Source organism: Epargyreus clarus, unplaced genomic scaffold (genome assembly GCF_041222505.1).
Source record: "Epargyreus clarus isolate Ecla_fem2 unplaced genomic scaffold, WU_Ecla_fem_2.2 ptg000004l, whole genome shotgun sequence".
Lineage (NCBI taxonomy): Eukaryota > Metazoa > Arthropoda > Insecta > Lepidoptera > Hesperiidae > Epargyreus > Epargyreus clarus.
In genome coordinates this window covers 8,438,751-8,457,416 of record NW_027332212.1, presented here as the reverse complement: position 1 = coordinate 8,457,416, position 18,666 = coordinate 8,438,751, and the positions used below count along the sequence as shown (strand labels likewise).

At 33.8% G+C, this 18,666-nt stretch overlaps 1 protein-coding gene across 6 annotated transcripts in view; it reads left to right on the top strand.

Moving 5' to 3' along the window:
• Window positions 1-18,666, top strand: part of LOC140757419 (uncharacterized) — a 151,992-nt gene that overhangs the window by 108,335 nt on the left and 24,991 nt on the right. For 4 of the 6 annotated variants that reach the window (XR_012103974.1, XM_073093121.1, XM_073093120.1 and 1 more), the window contains exon 2: window positions 4,231-4,257. The exons of 1 other annotated variant lie outside the window; for it this stretch is intronic. The gene's annotated coding sequence lies outside the window, so the exon portion shown is untranslated. Of the gene's footprint in view, window positions 1-4,230; window positions 4,258-7,611; window positions 7,681-18,666 lie in introns of those variants that run through there. One more of the 6 variants, XR_012103976.1, reaches the window with a different exon arrangement.

Genomic DNA, 18,666 nt, shown 5'->3' with positions numbered 1-18,666 from the left:
TCACATTTTAATGTTATGCAAAAAAGATTAAGCGACGTCGAGTGTCAACTGCCAATTTTATCGAATACAACGGGAATGTGACAGTTGAAATGTAAATAACATCTCAAGTTAAATAAGTAAGTAGATAAAATTATGGTAGAATAATTTTATGATTGGCATTGATAGCCTAGTGGTTAAGAAACTCGGCCTCTCGATCGAGGGGTCCGAGGTTCAAATCCCAGGCACGCACGTCTGATTTATCAAAGTTATGTGCATATTAGAAATTAATTATCACTTGCTAAACGGTGAAGGAAAACGTCGTGAGGAAACCTGCGTACCTCATATCATTCTATACTATGTATCTAAACGTTTATATCTTTACCGCACACATACGAGTAAACCGTGCCAGTCAAAATATTGTAAAGAACCATATGATTTTGTCTGCCACAACACTTCAGTTGAAACAACAACGTTGAATGTATATCGAACTTCATAAGATCTTAGAATACCTTCTTTAATTTTACGTTTAATTGCATGATATTATCGTTTGCTGTTAATATTTTTGAAACAAAGAAATAACATTCTTTGTTCAGGAAAATTGCAAGTGGGCAAAATAAATTCATGACTCGTTTTTGATAATCTTTAAACAGATGGATGGATCAATTATTTATATTTAGATTACATTTTGTCAAGTTATCTTGAAGTAGCCTAGTAAATTCTTCACGTAATTTAAAATGCTAATGGCCTATCGTCTGGGAGGTAGAGAGATGAATAATGAAGCATCCGTTGCCAATCCTATATTGGGTGATTGGAACTATAGGTATCTACTTAGTATCTATTCAGTAAGTCCTTCTGAGAATTATAGGGTTTATACGATCTGAGTATTATTTTACAACATCTAGTTTATATTCCAATAAGGTAGTAAGCGACTAGGTACTTACACGGTATCATTGGCTACTTATAAAAGGAAAATCTGAAGATTTATGAAGACGCAGCAACAATTTCACACTAATTTTCGGTTTCAATCCTAAATTATAAATATAAAACTTCTGGCTCTGAGTGTACTTATTTTCGTGTGTATCAAATTTTCGTAAAGTCTCAAAATCAATCAAAACAATTGTATCTTATTGTATCTCAAATACTTTCATACAATATACGTCATTTTTCCCGCGCGAATCCGCTTATTATATTTTTATTTCTTTTCAAGTGTCCTCAATACGGCCAGTCTTAAACCCGAATGGAAGGTTTTTAATCTTTATAATAATCGACAAAAATAAATGTCACCAAAAAAAAACAAAAATATAATTAACTTTTTTAATGAAAATATTAAAAGTAGTTTATTAATATTTCTAAAGTTAAATTAAACAATTCTTTTATTCAATAATGGTCGAACGATCTTTATATTATAAAAAAAAAACTTATTAGAACATACATTTAAATAAGGAATGTACGAGTGTGTAGCTACGCCATTTCATTTGCATAGTATTCTGATAAACAGTTGGAAGTTATTTCATACTAGATTCTGCTCGGTATATTGCTTGCGGTGTATCTATCTAGTCTATGGTAATTATCATTATCGTTATCGTTATCAACTGTCTTATGGCTACATAATATAAGGAAGAGTATGCAGTATGTCATTCGACTTACAAACTAGTAAGTTTAAGGTTAACGTTCAAAAAAGTCTGAATTAGATGTGCTAAAATTAATACAATGGCGTTCCAGTTGGTATGTGCTGATCAATGGACCACATATAAATAACTTTTTTTTTATAAAACTAGCAAATATTCTATGCTGAAAAGGGAGATTTTTTGTGAAAATATAATTCTTCTTTTTCTGAGAATATCTATTTTTTCTAGAAGGCAATTCTAAACATTAGGTTTTTCACAATACCTTCGTCGGTCAGTAAATGGTTACGGGTGAGTGCCCTGACATCTTTCAAGCCATAGAAGTAAATGGATGACCAAATAATAGGTGGGAGTAAGTAATAAGACTTCGTCTGAAAATTCTATTTTAGTAAGTGGGCATCCAAAAATGCTTTCGCAAATTTGATATACAATAACCATAGATTAGTAAAGATTACTCACTCCTAACTAGAAAATGTGCCCAGTTTTGAGAATTGAAATACTTGCGTAAAAAAGTTTTGCCACGTCTCCGTGCTAAAATATCCCTAAAATATTTGAAATAATTATTTATTTATTATGTAAATTGCGCAGTATTAATTATTTATTCGTAAATTTTTTCTAAAAATGTTTTTATTTGTCAAGAATTCAAAAAAAGAACTTACGATATTAAGCCATTTGTGGCTTCATTCAATTTCAAGGCGGCGAAGTATCTTTACTAATCTATGACAATAACTAAGAAATCTCTTTATGAATATTCTTGTAACTATGCAACGTAATAATAATATTTTACGGCGTCGCTCAAGGCAGATAAACGCAAGTAAAATTACAATATGTCCTTTAATACTTTATTAAAATTTACATTTCAAATTAGCTTTCTGCCATCGCTCACAGGCTTGTTATTATTGGGACACGAAAGAACAGATAACTATATATTTTATATTATGATGATGTTTTTATGTATAAATAAAGATATTAAAATGCCTGTGATGATGTGAACCAAAATTAAAATGGGCAACAGTAACAGCAATGATAATTATATTTATTCGTTGATACTCGTTACGACAGATATGCCTACAGGCATAGATTAGTATAGTAAAGATTACTCACTCCTAACAAGAAAATGTAAACAGTTTTGACAATTGAAATTGTCACTGTCATCTATTTTCGTGTTTGAAAAATATTAAAAAAATGTAGTTTTCAGATCATTTACGAATGAAACGATATTTCTCCGCACTTTTTTTTAGATTTCGTGTTTTTACACCACTTAACTGCGCATGTCGGCATTGTTCCGCGTAAATAACACCATGTCAATTGTCAGCCGTTTAAGCCATTTAATGGCTTCCTTCAATTACAAGGCGGTGAGATATCTATACCTACTTATCTATGCCTGCAGGTAAAATATGTTTTTGATCTATTATAAGATCTACAATAATATTTTTAATACATTATTTCAAAATATGAATTATATTATTGTACAACAATGTATAATGTTTCAATGGTATATAGAACACTGAAATAAATATTTTTACACTTTCCACTCGAATCATTCTGGCAATTTTTTCACTGGAATAATTTGCAATAAAAAAGAAAATAAATGAATTCTGGCGGGAAAAGTGAAATACGAAGAGTTCTTGGAAGTTTACATTTTCTCACAGTAAAAATTCCCAGGTATTTGATTTTTACATCACCTGTTATGTTAGAGATAGATTTTGAATCTCTCAGAACAGTTTCTTTTTAAATTGTTAGAAAAAACATCTATTGCGTTCGTACAATATTGTTTTTTTTTTAATAATTGTTACATAGATTTTTAGTATCTGTACAAAAAGAGTTCACTCTTCAAATTGTTATTTCAGTGTACGGAAATTTCCTCTTTCACTTCTTCGTTTCTCCTTACAGCTCGTATTTTCTCAAATTCTTTTAGGAAGTAAATATAAAAAGAATTTTAATTTGTTGTCTATTGGGGTTACTTTCACTTCATAAAAGAACAATTTCCACTTTGTAATTTTATTTGTGAATGTTTTAATATGAATATTTAAACATGTATTTAAAACAATTGAACAATGTAGTAGAAACCTTGATCTACGCCATAGAGTCCATGGTATTAATTTAATTTCTATGAATTACATAATAATCATACTTACTAAAATATTGTATTGTTGGTCAGTTATGAGTCTAATTATAAGTAGTTAAGATTCACTCACTATAATACACATTGAAAACGCCATAAAATACTCATATTGTCTTCTAATAGCTCTTCAACTGTCGTCTCTATAACCTCTTTATGATTTACCCATTTAATTAAATTAATCGTGCCATTAAATTTAACGGTACCCCATACAGGTCAACAGCTTTCACTGCGCACAACTAAATTAATAACCATCGTATAGTAAACTAGATAACAAGCCGCAACAATTGACTGCTCACATCCAATTCACTTGTATACGGCCATAACCTGTCGTAACCTCCAATTGACTGGACAATTTCATTGCTACCATTCGTCTATTAAGAAATATGTGACGTTTATTGTGAGTCAATACGCCCGCATACTGACCGTTACTGGTCAATTGGTCATTGGTCACTACTGTTCTTTTTCATGACTATTGACTAATATCTTATATTTTTGTTTCAGATCTGAGATGCGGCAACATGGCTTAAGGTAATTTCAATTTTTATTTATTTTAATTCACATAAGTCAATATTTCGATTGTTATTAAATACACACGGTAGTCATAGATTATTAAAAATACTTCGCCGCCTTGAAATTGAATGAAGCCACAAACGGCTTGTTAGTAAGTTCTTTTTTTGAATTCTTGATTCTTGATTGAAAAACATTTTTACAGAAAATTTACGAATAAATAACTAATACTGCGTAATTCACATAATAAATAAATATAATTATTTCAAATATTTTAGGGACATTTTATCACGGAGACGTGGCAAAACGTTTTTACGCAACTATTTCAATTCTAAAAACTGGGTACATTTTCTTGTTAGGAGTGAGTGATCTTTACTAATCTATGACGGTAGTCTAAAACATTTAGAATGTTATTTCTTAGGTATTCATGGTGGCCTAAAATTGCGCGTGAATCCTTGCAATTTCGTTTATTTAAGTTTTTAGTGCTACCGTAAAGCAAGGGGTCCAAAGAACGGGGAAATTATTTCCGTAGAGACTGTTAAGAACCATCACAATTATGGACTTTGAAATATTTTTTTTATATTGTATTAATTTATAATATTTATCATACTAAAATAATTAATCGGCATCGAATATAAGAAGTAAAATATTTCCGATACCAACAGTAGAAAAGTAATGAACTGATTTTGATGGTGATGTATATTTGTACATGTACATATAATATAGAGGAAACATATGCCAATTATTTTGAATGACTGACACATATTCACACACGGTAATAGAAACCATGCTCGACGCTCGTTCTAAATACAAACAGGTCTAGTTTGCTCGCAGTTCAACATTGTGATTGCGACGTGATGTTAGCAGACGTCTGTATTCTAGACCTCGCCTCGTCTTGGTTGATTAATGTTGCGTACTGCTATTTACTGTTAGTACACAGGGAACGAAACGCCTCAGGCGCACGTCAACCGCTCCGTTGCAGATTATGCCCTAATCCCCTCTCTCTGCTAAGCCGCTTTCATAGCTTTGTGCAGAGAATGTTGCGCCGATGCCCGTCAAGTGCGATCTAAATCTGTTTTCGTAGGCCGTCGGGCGTATGAAGCCCGCTTGCCCTACTTCGCTCATTAGTGGAGATAGAATGTTTAGGCAATAATAACTTCAGTATAATCTCGGGTGTTCATTTGGCTTATGCTCATACGCAATTCAATCCTAATGTTCATAATGAAATGATTATATAAGCTATTCGCAATATAATAGTAGGTACAGTCAGATTGATTGAAATGATAATATTTTTTTATTATTACACCTAAGGAAAAGTGCAGGTCTGGAATGTACGAGTATAGTAACATCTTGAGGATTTAATTGAGGACTAAATTTTCTAAGAGAAACTTGTCAACCAAGAGAAGAGCTGGAAAAGTAACTGAGAAAGAAAATGTCCATCATCGCTGAAAACTTATTTTAATCCAGTCATCTGGGCCTGGGCGGCACCAATCAAAATGATTATAATGTTTGCTTACAAAATAACTGTTAAACTTTTTATATCAGGAGGATGAAACAGAAATGTTACAATTAGTTATCAATGGCAAGTTAATGTGGATTTAATGTAGCATCCGAGTCAGACGTGTCCCAGCATCGCTGGTCGAGATTATGGAATAATCCTCTTTCTTTGTACCTATCAATCTGTCCCACCGACCTCAGCCAATAGATACAAGGAAACTTTCGTATTGAATATAGGATTTTGGGAGATTATGATACCTATATCTCATACATATTTCCCATGGATTAATTAAGGTATCGTTCATATACTGTAAGAGTCCGAATTATTATCATTCAAATAGGTAGTTCATTTGCAGTAGTACTCGTATAAATAGATAGATGCCTCATTGGATAACTAAATGAATTGTGTATCTTATTATCTGTGTTATTTAGAACGCTTGAAATATGTGAAACTTCAAACAAAAGGCTTTTTCTCACTTTTTAATCTAGATTAAAAATAGATAGATATAAAATATATAGAATAGATATAAAATAGATTACTGTATAATTTACAGCAAATCACTGTATTTTTTGCTATATTATATACCTTGTATTTTAATTCCTATATCATTTCTAGAAGGAAAAGATTCCAAGTTTCAATGATCATAGAGATAACATCGGTACTAATTAAAAAACCTAATGAACCAAAGCAAATGCAACCGCAGTGGGGACGCATTACAAAGATGATTGAACGCTATCAAGAAAGATTGAATTTCATATCAATTTAAGCAGCTAGTGATAACATCGGCTCGGTAATAGTTTAACGAAAAGCGTATACGTGCCCTGAGAGAATAAAACCTATATTTAATAGATTAAGATTTTTACTTCTCATTAATTGTCTTAAAATAAATACATCTTAATGATTTCTTCTTGATATTATACAAACTACATATTATTCAGTACCTACCACATTTCAACTAGTATTAGTATTAAGTACAAAGTCTATTCTCGCTTTCATAACATGAAAACACACCGGAAAATTCTTGTAATGATGTTAGTATCTTCCATGTTCGCTACAAAAATGAAAACTCTGTTGTATACGTAATTTTGTGCAGAAATTATACTTAAAGTGGAGCATATCTGAGCTTAACTAAGGAACTAACTTACTAACTGAACGCAATACTAATAAAAAATGTTTCTTTTCATTATTTCCTAGGCGATCAAGCGGATTATTTTAAACGTACGTGTATTTTAAAGGAAGAAAGGCTAAATTCCTGTATATTAATTAAAGCTCAGTTAAAAGACTAGGAACCAATATGTTTCAAGAGAAGTGGAGAAGTACAACTGCTACACCAATTTCTAGCGTAAAATAGTTCCTGCATTGTGGTGAAAATATGTGCATGCCAGCTTACATTATTTTTTTTATATAATGTAGGATGGTAAGTGGCTACTTCCGCCCATGGACCTCTGTAATCAATCCCAGATAGGATTAGGTATTGTAACCACGCCACAGATGCGCCGCTACCCCTGAAGACTAAGCTTAGCCAAGACTAAAGAAGAAGACTAAGCTTATACAGCAATGCCTAACAATAATGTTATTAGGCAGAAATAGGTGTGGCGGTGGTGCCGCCGAAGTCGAACCACAAAGAGATCTACTCGTACCACCTTTGCGAGGCGTAGGTAAATCTTAGTCATTGGTGATTGGCTTAATGTAACCACTATTCTATATGAAGTTGGTTACAAATGTTGATCTATCATCAACATTTGACTTACCATCAGGTGGACTGCATGGTAGTTTGCTATCACATAAAAAGTCAAGGGCATGGGAGAATGTTATATCATTTTAAATTAGATTCCGATCTATATATTTTTTGTCCCCAGTCACGCGCCTGTTTTTGTCACTTGTCACGCGTCACGCGTTCCGACACCTTGGTGGTCAATCTAGGTAATTTTACGCCAATATAAAAGGTATGTATTTTTTTCAAACCATTCTTGAAATTTCGAGAAGCACGTAATTATTGGAGTTATTTTTATTTTACATTCAGTTCAAAATTACGGTATCAATTATTTTTACCTATAGAGTTTTAGGATTAAAATTTAATCCTTATTAAAACATTACTGGGACTAGTTATTTGCGTACAGCAATAAGCCCACACCATATTAAACCTTAGTAAAGGACAATAAGTTTAGAAAGACGTTAATCATTTTATTTCTTAATCTATCTGAAAACTAATATTATTTTACCAACACCGATACTTGGATCACGACAGTTGAGCAGTTTGGTGTTGAAGGAAATGTCGGAAACCCGTCAACGCCGCCCTGAATCTAAACAGATTTGTCAAAACTGACAAACCGATCATGGGTTGAACTGCGGCGATCTCATTTTACGGCTGTTTATAAATACTTATTTACTATAATACCTACAATTTGCCTATACCACACAAATAGAAAATAAATTAATGTACTGTCAAATACATAAACGTTTATGGTCTTGTATTTGTCTGAGGATATAAATCTTCAGACAAATACAAAGAAAGAAAAATTGTATATCTGTAATTGATATTCAATACAATAGATAATTATATAATTTTTCAGCAGATATGACCTGTGGACTATACGGCAGTGTTATGGTAGACATAAATATGTCAATACACATTATAATAGTATAGACGAATATATTTTGTCTGGAACGGCACGCATCTCACACGCCCTGTTTCTGTGGGAATAAATTAATCCTAAAGATAGAGTGGCATCATCGAGTCAGGGTGGGCAACAAGGTCGCTGACGACAGGTAAAATGAATCATACGTGGAAGTTTTTATTTCTAAATGACACTCAAAACTGACAGCACCTACTATTGTTACATAGTCAGTAATTGAATTGAAAAATCATAATTTCATACTTAGTAATGCAACAGTAGTTTATATCGTGGGAAGTTTTAAAATTGTGACAAGACTGACCTAAATTTGTCAAATTACGACACATTAAATTTGTCAATTTAGACACATACAACATGTGTCATTCTTAGTACATAGATGTTGACATAGATAAATTATCCTACTGAAGTGATGTTGATTACTTCTTAAAATAAAATTATCACACCTTTTATGATATGAATTAATTTAATTTCTATATGAAAACTAATTCAATAATTTATCATTAAAATATGTAAATGAAGTTATAATTACGACGAAAGTTGGTACGTAACGTATAGTGTAGATTGAGCGTCATTAAACCAATTTGTCAAATCGAAACAAATATAGTGGACAGTCTCTAATTGGTTGCAGTCAAATCATATTAACTTAACGCTCGGTGTTACGACATCGGTTTATTTGCGGGAAACCTGTCAACGCCGCCCTAAATCTGTTTTGATGAAACACTCTGGGATACGAATTAGTGGTCTTTTGTTTATTTTTAGTGTAAAAAAATTTTTAGTGTAAAAATTGTAACATTGGCACTTTGCCATATCTATGTAATATTTGCAGTGTTCTTCTAACATAGTAGTTAGGGCCACTAGCAACTATGCAATTCGAAAAAATTTAGTATATATACTAAAATAATATTTCCAAATTTGACACACCTTGGATTTTGCGAAAGTTGCACTTTTTTCCCGTGAAAGAAAGTTATAAGAAATTTACAACAGGTTTCCTTCAAAGCTTTTCCTTTAAGTCCTAAAAGACCTGTAAAGTTTGCAACTTTATACTTGTCTAGCGTGGTAGATTATGACCTGACTTCCTCACAATCTAAGAAAATGTACCAACAATAAAACAATCCCAGCTTGATCAGAACGATAATCTAAGTAGATGGTTAAGAATCATTCTGAATACTAGACAAATTGTACGAACCGATTTAGAAGTAACGAAGGAGAATCGGGCGTTCTTTTATTGCCATTGAATATCATTTACCAATCTAAGATGAAGATATTTTCGTAATATTTTATTCAGTCCAGACGGGGCAAATTGACTTCGTCAAGTGAATAGGTTGAGAGCGAAATTAAGCGAAAACTACGTCGTTAGCCTAAGTATAGTTTTTACATAATCGCTCCGACGAAATAAATTTCTATAAACTCAATTCAGTTTATCGTCAATTCAGTTTTGTTCTCAAAGTTCTTTATTTAGATCGGGTAATTCCTTTTTTCGCTTGAATTTTTATATTGGTTGCAAATTGTATTAGTAGTCTACGTTGTCAATGACGATGTCTTGTCTATATCTTTAGATGTTTTTACATTGTACAGCAAACCGGGCGGCATCGAAACAGCACCCTTAGTATGTTTTTACGTGTTTATAAAAATGATGACCGCTTTTGTATGTCTTTACGTATTTCTCACATTTCCAACCAGTTCTGATACAGTCCGATAGGGGAGTTGATTGGAAATGTATGCGCAAATACGTAAACAAATACAAAAACAGTCATTTTTGTAAAAACGAAAAAAACTCACACTACGCTTAGTGTGAGTTTTTTTCGTTTTTACAGAACTATATAAAAAAACATAATGAAATGAGATCGTAAGTTATTTTCGAACCACTGGCAAAGATTTCAATTTCTACAGATGTACTGACGTCGAATAGGTATCGTCTGCAGACGCGTAGGTAGACGCGATTGATTTATATCTCAAACATAAGTTATTCCTTGCACAAACAGAAGGAAACGTATCCAATTTAACTGCATCGCAACGCGACCGCACTGTCAATTGATATCTATGACGGAAAACCGTTACAAGTTTCTTGGAGATTTGCGATAGTTGGAGCTCAGTGGGCGAAGCGTATCGTGATTTGATATTTTGCAAATTATAGTTGAAATATGTGGTGAAGGTGTGCAAAGGTGGTGTAAAAATTATAAACAAGTGCCAGCATAGTAGTAGAGTAATAGTTACAAGCATATACGAAAACATAATGAATTGTTTATTTACGAGCCCATAACCATTGTTAACTCTACAAAAAAACATAGAAAACGTTCCTTTTGAAAGCATAAAATTATACCTCAAGAAATAAATATTATATTGGCCTTAATATACAAGCACAGGATTTGTTTGTAAAAATATGAAAAAGTTAACAAGTTCTTACTACTTAACCAATGTAGGGATATATACAAAACATAATTATTATACCTCGAATATGTATCCTTAAAATCTACTATTATGTTATGTATTAATTACAAATCAAGCTATCCTATAAACGCAACCTTTAAACGATATTCTAATAAATTCGACCACATGCAACACTATCAAAATCATTTAATCTTCTCACTTTAACCTTGTCAAAACCCAACTGGCCTGAAAACAACCCACTTTGCAAACCTGAGAGGTCTAAAGAGAATAGAAGCCACAGTGCTGTCATAAAGGGAAAACCAGTTTCAACCGGAAATTGAAGTTCCGTATCCGCGGGCGCACGCGCACGCCGGAAGCGCTGCCATTAGGTCCCCGCTAACTATAATTACTGCGATTATCTAACTAGCGGGATGATAGTGGTTAATTGGAGCAAAAACCCCTTCTAGCATGAGGAATAAGACATTAAAGTCATTTCTATTGATGGTGTATGGTGTGGTATATTTGAAAACGCTGACTGATATTTTCAAGAGTGATTTCAAATTTTGGATGATTTCAGTTTTGTTCTCAAAGTTCTTTATTTAGATCGGGTAATTCCTTTTTTCGCTTGAATTTTTATATTGGTTGCAAATTGTATTAGTAGTCTACGTTGTCAATGACGATGTCTTGTCTATATCTTTAGATGTTTTTACATTGTACAGCAAACCGGGCGGCATCGAAACAGCACCCTTAGTATGTTTTTACGTGTTTATAAAAATGATGACTGCTTTTGTATGTCTTTACGTATTTCTCACATTTCCAACCAGTTCTGATACAGTCCGATAGGGGAGTTGATTGGAAATGTATGCGCAAATACGTAAACAAATACAAAAACAGTCATTTTTGTAAAAACGAAAAAAACTCACACTACGCTTAGTGTGAGTTTTTTTCGTTTTTACAGAACTATATAAAAAAACATAATGAAATGAGATCGTAAGTTATTTTCGAACCACTGGCAAAGATTTCAATTTCTACAGATGTACTGACGTCGAATAGGTATCGTCTGCAGACGCGTAGGTAGACGCGATTGATTTATATCTCAAACATAAGTTATTCCTTGCACAAACAGAAGGAAACGTATCCAATTTAACTGCATCGCAACGCGACCGCACTGTCAATTGATATCTATGACGGAAAACCGTTACAAGTTTCTTGGAGATTTGCGATAGTTGGAGCTCAGTGGGCGAAGCGTATCGTGATTTGATATTTTGCAAATTATAGTTGAAATATGTGGTGAAGGTGTGCAAAGGTGGTGTAAAAATTATAAACAAGTGCCAGCATAGTAGTAGAGTAATAGTTACAAGCATATACGAAAACATAATGAATTGTTTATTTACGAGCCCATAACCATTGTTAACTCTACAAAAAAACATAGAAAACGTTCCTTTTGAAAGCATAAAATTATACCTCAAGAAATAAATATTATATTGGCCTTAATATACAAGCACAGGATTTGTTTGTAAAAATATGAAAAAGTTAACAAGTTCTTACTACTTAACCAATGTAGGGATATATACAAAACATAATTATTATACCTCGAATATGTATCCTTAAAATCTACTATTATGTTATGTATTAATTACAAATCAAGCTATCCTATAAACGCAACCTTTAAACGATATTCTAATAAATTCGACCACATGCAACACTATCAAAATCATTTAATCTTCTCACTTTAACCTTGTCAAAACCCAACTGGCCTGAAAACAACCCACTTTGCAAACCTGAGAGGTCTGAAGAGAATAGAAGCCACAGTGCTGTCATAAAGGGAAAACCAGTTTCAACCGGAAATTGAAGTTCCGTATCCGCGGGCGCACGCGCACGCCGGAAGCGCTGCCATTAGGTCCCCGCTAACTATAATTACTGCGATTATCTAACTAGCGGGATGATAGTGGTTAATTGGAGCAAAAACCCCTTCTAGCATGAGGAATAAGACATTAAAGTCATTTCTATTGATGGTGTATGGTGTGGTATATTTGAAAACGCTGACTGATATTTTCAAGAGTGATTTCAAATTTTGGAGATCTTTAACAATCTAAAATTAGTCCACTTTTGAATATTTTCAAGAGTGATTAAATTTCTGTAATATTTAACAGTCTGTTCAGTGAAATAAGTTTTAGTGTTGTGAAATAAGTAAATCAGCATGTAGTCCACCTGATGGTAAGCGTTCAACCACGTCTAACTAACATTATTATGTGACTTAACGTAACTTAACCACATTGTTAAATCCCGAAGCTTCTTCAGTGTTATAATAGTCGCAGTCGAAATATGAAATATTGTACTTCAATTGTATACACTTTAATCTTCGCAGTAAAAATAACACGTTTTATTTCCCCGTATTTATACAGTATAATACGAATATTTCCATCGTATTTACAACCGTAAACAGTGTTTTATATGTAAAAACTACAGCTGCTTCCCCGAATTTAGTATAACCCTCCATTAAGAACGGGTCGATAGCCACAAACCTTTATTTATTTATGTTAAACCGCCACCGTTTGCGTTTCAACGTAAAAGGGGGTTTGTTTTATTTAAAATACAATAACAACTAATTTCTCATACACATCATTCACACGAATCCAACCCTGTCAACTAGAAAAACTTTAATAACAAGATGGGCAAAATAAACAAATTTCTGAAACGGCGTTGAGGTCGTCATGTGGTGTTATTTCTAGTTTTCGGGGAGTATTAAACAAAGTTACTTTTAATACGGTAACATGTGTGACTAAGGCGCTGGCCAAGTAGAAGCGACGTGAGGCGAGGCGACTGCTTCATACATTACACCTAAATCGGACATTTTGTCGTCACGTACGCTTTACCAAAGTAGAAAAGTTTGGACGGCAATTCGATTAAGAAAGACAATAAGATTTTTGAGGTGTTATAACGATTAGCGAAACATGTTGAAAGAAATCATGAGGCCGATTTCGACCAAAAAGTAATACTGAATAATGTTAAAAAAATATATTAGCAGAATCGAACGAGTTTATTTACAAAAGGCATTCTGTATCATTTCGCTGTTGAATAATGTTATACGGATCAAATTCAGAGAAGTAAAGATAAACGGCAAACTAAAGTAAAAGATTACTCGTATTTTACAGAAAAAATATGTTTATATATACTCTATGTAACTTAAATACGAACGAAGAATCGATCACATAAATAAAATAAAACAAGACGACTTCATCTTATCGCAAAGAAGCATTACTTAGTCAACTGAAACACAAATGCTCGGAGCTTGATCCGAGTTAAGTTATTATTTATACGACGAAACGATATACGCATGGTCAACAAACGTACAATTTATTTTACTCCCACGATGTGTATCTAGGAGTCCGTGCAAACAAAGAACAGAATACAGAACTATAGCTATACGATAGTGTGTTGGCTACGGAGGAGAAATATAAATCTGTCCCGCGATCGCGTATTAATCGTCGTATTTGGTGAATAAATTTACTTTTGTTTGAGTTTGCTTTTGCCACGTTATTTATTCAGTAGAACGACCCCGGGCCAAGTAGATACTCCTGGGTGTTTACATAACATTTTCGCCCCAATGTTGCTCCGTGTTGACTTGACGATATTTCCACGAACCTTATAGAATTTATTAAGTAAGTATTTGTGTTGAGTAAGATATCTTGGCAAAATATTTTCCTTAAACGAGCTGCATATTGTTCGCTTTGAAATTCGGTTTGTGAAGGCTTTATTGTTTTTAGTTTGTGGAAGTTTGTAGAGGCAATGAAGTAAGTTTTTTTAGGAAATTGAAGTTGGAAACAAGCGTTCTGTTAACACAATGGCAAACAGACCCTGTTTCCCACGGATCCATAATTTATAATCAACCTCAAATAGGATTGGAGAACAAAGTTCGAATATCTTCTTCTACCATCTTTGTAACATACTAGTCTTCTCCTTTTTAATCGTTACGCTCTTAACACAGCGGTTGTAATCATTATCTTCGTATGGAAGGGGTCGTCGTACGGGCTGATGTTGAGCAACTCATGACATCCCTACTTCAGTTTGTTTGTAGCGATTCCCATGCACTTGCGTTTCACGGAAAAATCTTCTTCAGAGATCTTTGGCAGAGAAGATATCTCAGTGAGATTCCCTCAGTAGCCATACTGCGCATATACAGGCAACTCCGGTATTTCAAGAAAAACCCAACTATTCCCATGTATGATGCCTTTACACTGTATCCGGGGAAGGTCTGTGGATACAGACCGGGGGATCCCTGTCCTCCTAGCTTCGCTACAAACGATAATTAGGAAGACAAGAACTTGTATAAGTCTTGAAGTTACGAAACCGAACAACTAGATACTCTTTTAACGACGACGACGAATATTTGTAAGCCATCCAGTAGCAGAATAAGCGATTATGTAAGAAATGTTTAACAACTAACAATGACCTTAATCACAAATAAATTTATTGTATTTCATTTGATTTTATTCCTCGTGTCACTTTCTCATTAATTTGCTATAGGTACTGGTATTATTATACGTAGGTAAAATATAATGTGTAGGTTTAATATGCACGGTATGTATGTAAAAAGTATTTATGTTAATGGGGAACACGATTCAAGTATTTTAACAGAAACTGCTTAGGGTAAGCCTGAGGATTTATTTCGATACTCTAAAAAGGCTAATAGCCATGAATAATGCAAGCATACCAACCCAAGAGGGCTGACAAATTGGCCTTAAAGCAAAGTTATAGCTACCTATTCTGTATATGTACATTCTACAGGTATGTACGTATGTAGGTTTTATTTAATGGAACCATAGAAAGATCACGAAGTCCAACTGAGGTTGACAGGCGGGGGCCGAAAATATCAGCGGAGTCCAAGCTGACGTGTCATATGAAATCGCGTTCTAGCATTTTAATTATTTAAGTTATTTAGTACTTATAGAGTAGACTAACTAAAATATTCATCTGTTCTGGGTTGTATTTGGTATTTGTGGACTGTCTTGGCAAATAAAGAAATTAAAGCAAATTTTGTGTAGGACTAAAAGGTCGTAATAGTCATATTACGCTAAAGTTGATTGACGTTAATGTGTATTGATTTTGCAAATACTTTGTAATACTTATTTTATTTAAGGTATGGTAAGTATAACATAGATTTAAATACAATTTGTACTGCATATGTACTAGTTTTAATATCTTGCTGTATGTTATTATTATTGCTATATTGTTGTAATTAGTTTGATTTTACTGTTCACTATACTTTCCATTAAAACTTTTTCGTAGGTTTAATTGTCCAAAAATACTTAAAGCATATGTTGAGCCAAGAAATGTCGCTCCAATATATAATTAAAAAATACCAGAAGTTTCTGTCAATTCAAATTAACATTTCGTTAATAGTACAGATGAAATAAACTCGGTTATTTAAAGCGTATGTACGAGTAATTTACTTTTTGAGGTTTCATTTTAATTTCTCTGCAAAAACCTAATGAGGTCGTTCTCGTTTTCAACTGAAAATTATTCACAACATGGCACTTAATAATTAAATATACGGCCGTAGCAAGTTCCGTAGGCGTTCTAAATAAACAAAGGGTCCTAAATATTTTTTGCGTCATACGCTTTTGGTATTTTTAGCCGGTTACTTTATTATGGCGAGGCGTCGATGTGTTTATAGCATTCCAAACAAGTAATAAACGTGTTGCATGAAACGACACCCATTAATTTAAAGTTTGAGAATCTGAGAAGCAAACGGATTTGACGGTTTTATCACGATTTCTAAATACATAATAATGCACGCACATAATATAGTGTATATTTGCAAAATACTAAATATTACTATTAAATATGTATCTTGCAAATACTGCTCTGAAACGTAATCATTTTTTGGACTAAGCTGGGTAGATTATTATTTAACAACAAAGGTAGATTATGATCAAAGCCTATATTTAACAAATTCAAATTTGTAACATTATTGTTCTTGGATACAAAACTTTACTCTTTTGTCTCTTCTTTAGATCAAGCAGTAGCACTACCATGAGTTTACAAAAGTATTACTCGCTAGCGACTGCGTAAAATAAATGTATGAAAAATTGTACAGCGCCTCTGGTGGTTACTCGTAGAACTAAAATCCGTAGTGACGTAACTCGATACGTAAAAAACCTATCGAAATCAAATCGCTAGCGAATGTCATTATGATCTATTGCCATACAAATTCGGTCCCATGAGTCATTAATTTGACAGACGTTGTCAAGAAATACCATAACGATAGTAGTTATGTTATTCACTAGCAAAATGACAATAGTTTTCTATTTACTATTTCTATAGTGGCGTTTCTATGCCAACTCATGGTAGTGCTACTGATCGTACATTATCGCCTTTACAGTACTTTCCTATTTTGATATTCAAACTACAATATTTCGTATAATACCTGGAACTGTTCAGAGTACCTATCTATAATACACCGAAGTCACTCGGCAACGATTCCTCGATATCTCTCTGCACTGCATTTGAAATTCGCCGTACAAGAATAAATCTTCCCTATTTTTTGCCGTCATAAGCAAATCGTATTTCCAGTCCAGGTTATTTTATTGCACAGTGAGCCGCCGATGTGTTTATAGCGGCTCCGTGGGTCCGGGCATCCGCGTAGGCGATTGATTTACTACGATCGATCGGCGAAATATGCACAGCGAAGGGAGAAAGGTGACCATTAAGCACCGTGTGTTAGAAGTACCCTAACTAGGGCTTTTTTATTGGGTGCTTCTGAATTTAGTAGTCGTATCGAAATGTGGGTGAATGTTAGTCTACGTTAAGATACCTACATTCTACCTAATGGTAGTACTAACTGATGTAACACAGGGAGAAAGGATAGGTATCCTAAAACAGATTGTAAAATAAAAATATTCATGCCACCTCATATGAAAAGTTTAAAGTACTATAGAGGCAGAATAAGTACAATAGTGTAGTATAATATCCAATTTAGTCAGTCCAATAAATAAAATACACATCGCAACAATATGACGGAATTCTAAGCCTCTCGCCTGCAGCATGAAGTCGGTTTCCGTGAAGCGATTACCATCTGACCCGGCGACCTTGTACACAACAGCCAATTCGGGATATCACGACACCCGCTACTGGCAACAAATGCGGCTTACGACCGTAAATTTCTTCGAGTAGATCTTTTTATTTTATTTGAAGCTGTGTGTACAACGAGCTTCTAGCCGCGACAACATTCGGGAAGATTTTAAATATGCAATAAGTGGTCATAATTAACAGATAGCATCTGCAATAATTATGCAATGGAAATATTCAATGGATGAGATTAAAACATCTATGTAATTAAAATACACTTTCCAATAAACAAAATACACATCCTCACGATGTGACGGCATTCTAAGCCTCTCGCCTGCAGCATGAAGTCGGTTTCCGTGAAGCGATTACCATCTGACCCGGCGACCTTGTACACAACATCCAATTCGGGATATCACGACACCCGCTACTGGCAACAAATGCGGCTTACGACCTTAAATTTCTTCGGATATATCTTTTTATTTTATTTGAAGCTGTGTGTACAACGAGCTTCTAGCCGCGACAACATTCGGGAAGATTTTAAATATGCAATAAGTGGTCATAATTAACAGATAGCATCTGCAATAATTATGCAATGGAAATATTCAATGGATGAGATTAAAACATCTATGTAATTAAAATACACTTTCCAATAAACAAAATACACATCCTCACGATGTGACGGCATTCTAAGCCTCTCGCCTGCAGCATGAAGTCGGTTTCCGTGAAGCGATTACCATCTGACCCGGCGACCTTGTACACAACAGCCAATTCGGGATATCACGACACCCGCTACTGGCAACAAATGCGGCTTATGACTTTAACTTTTTTCGGATATATCTTTTTATTTTATGCGCAACA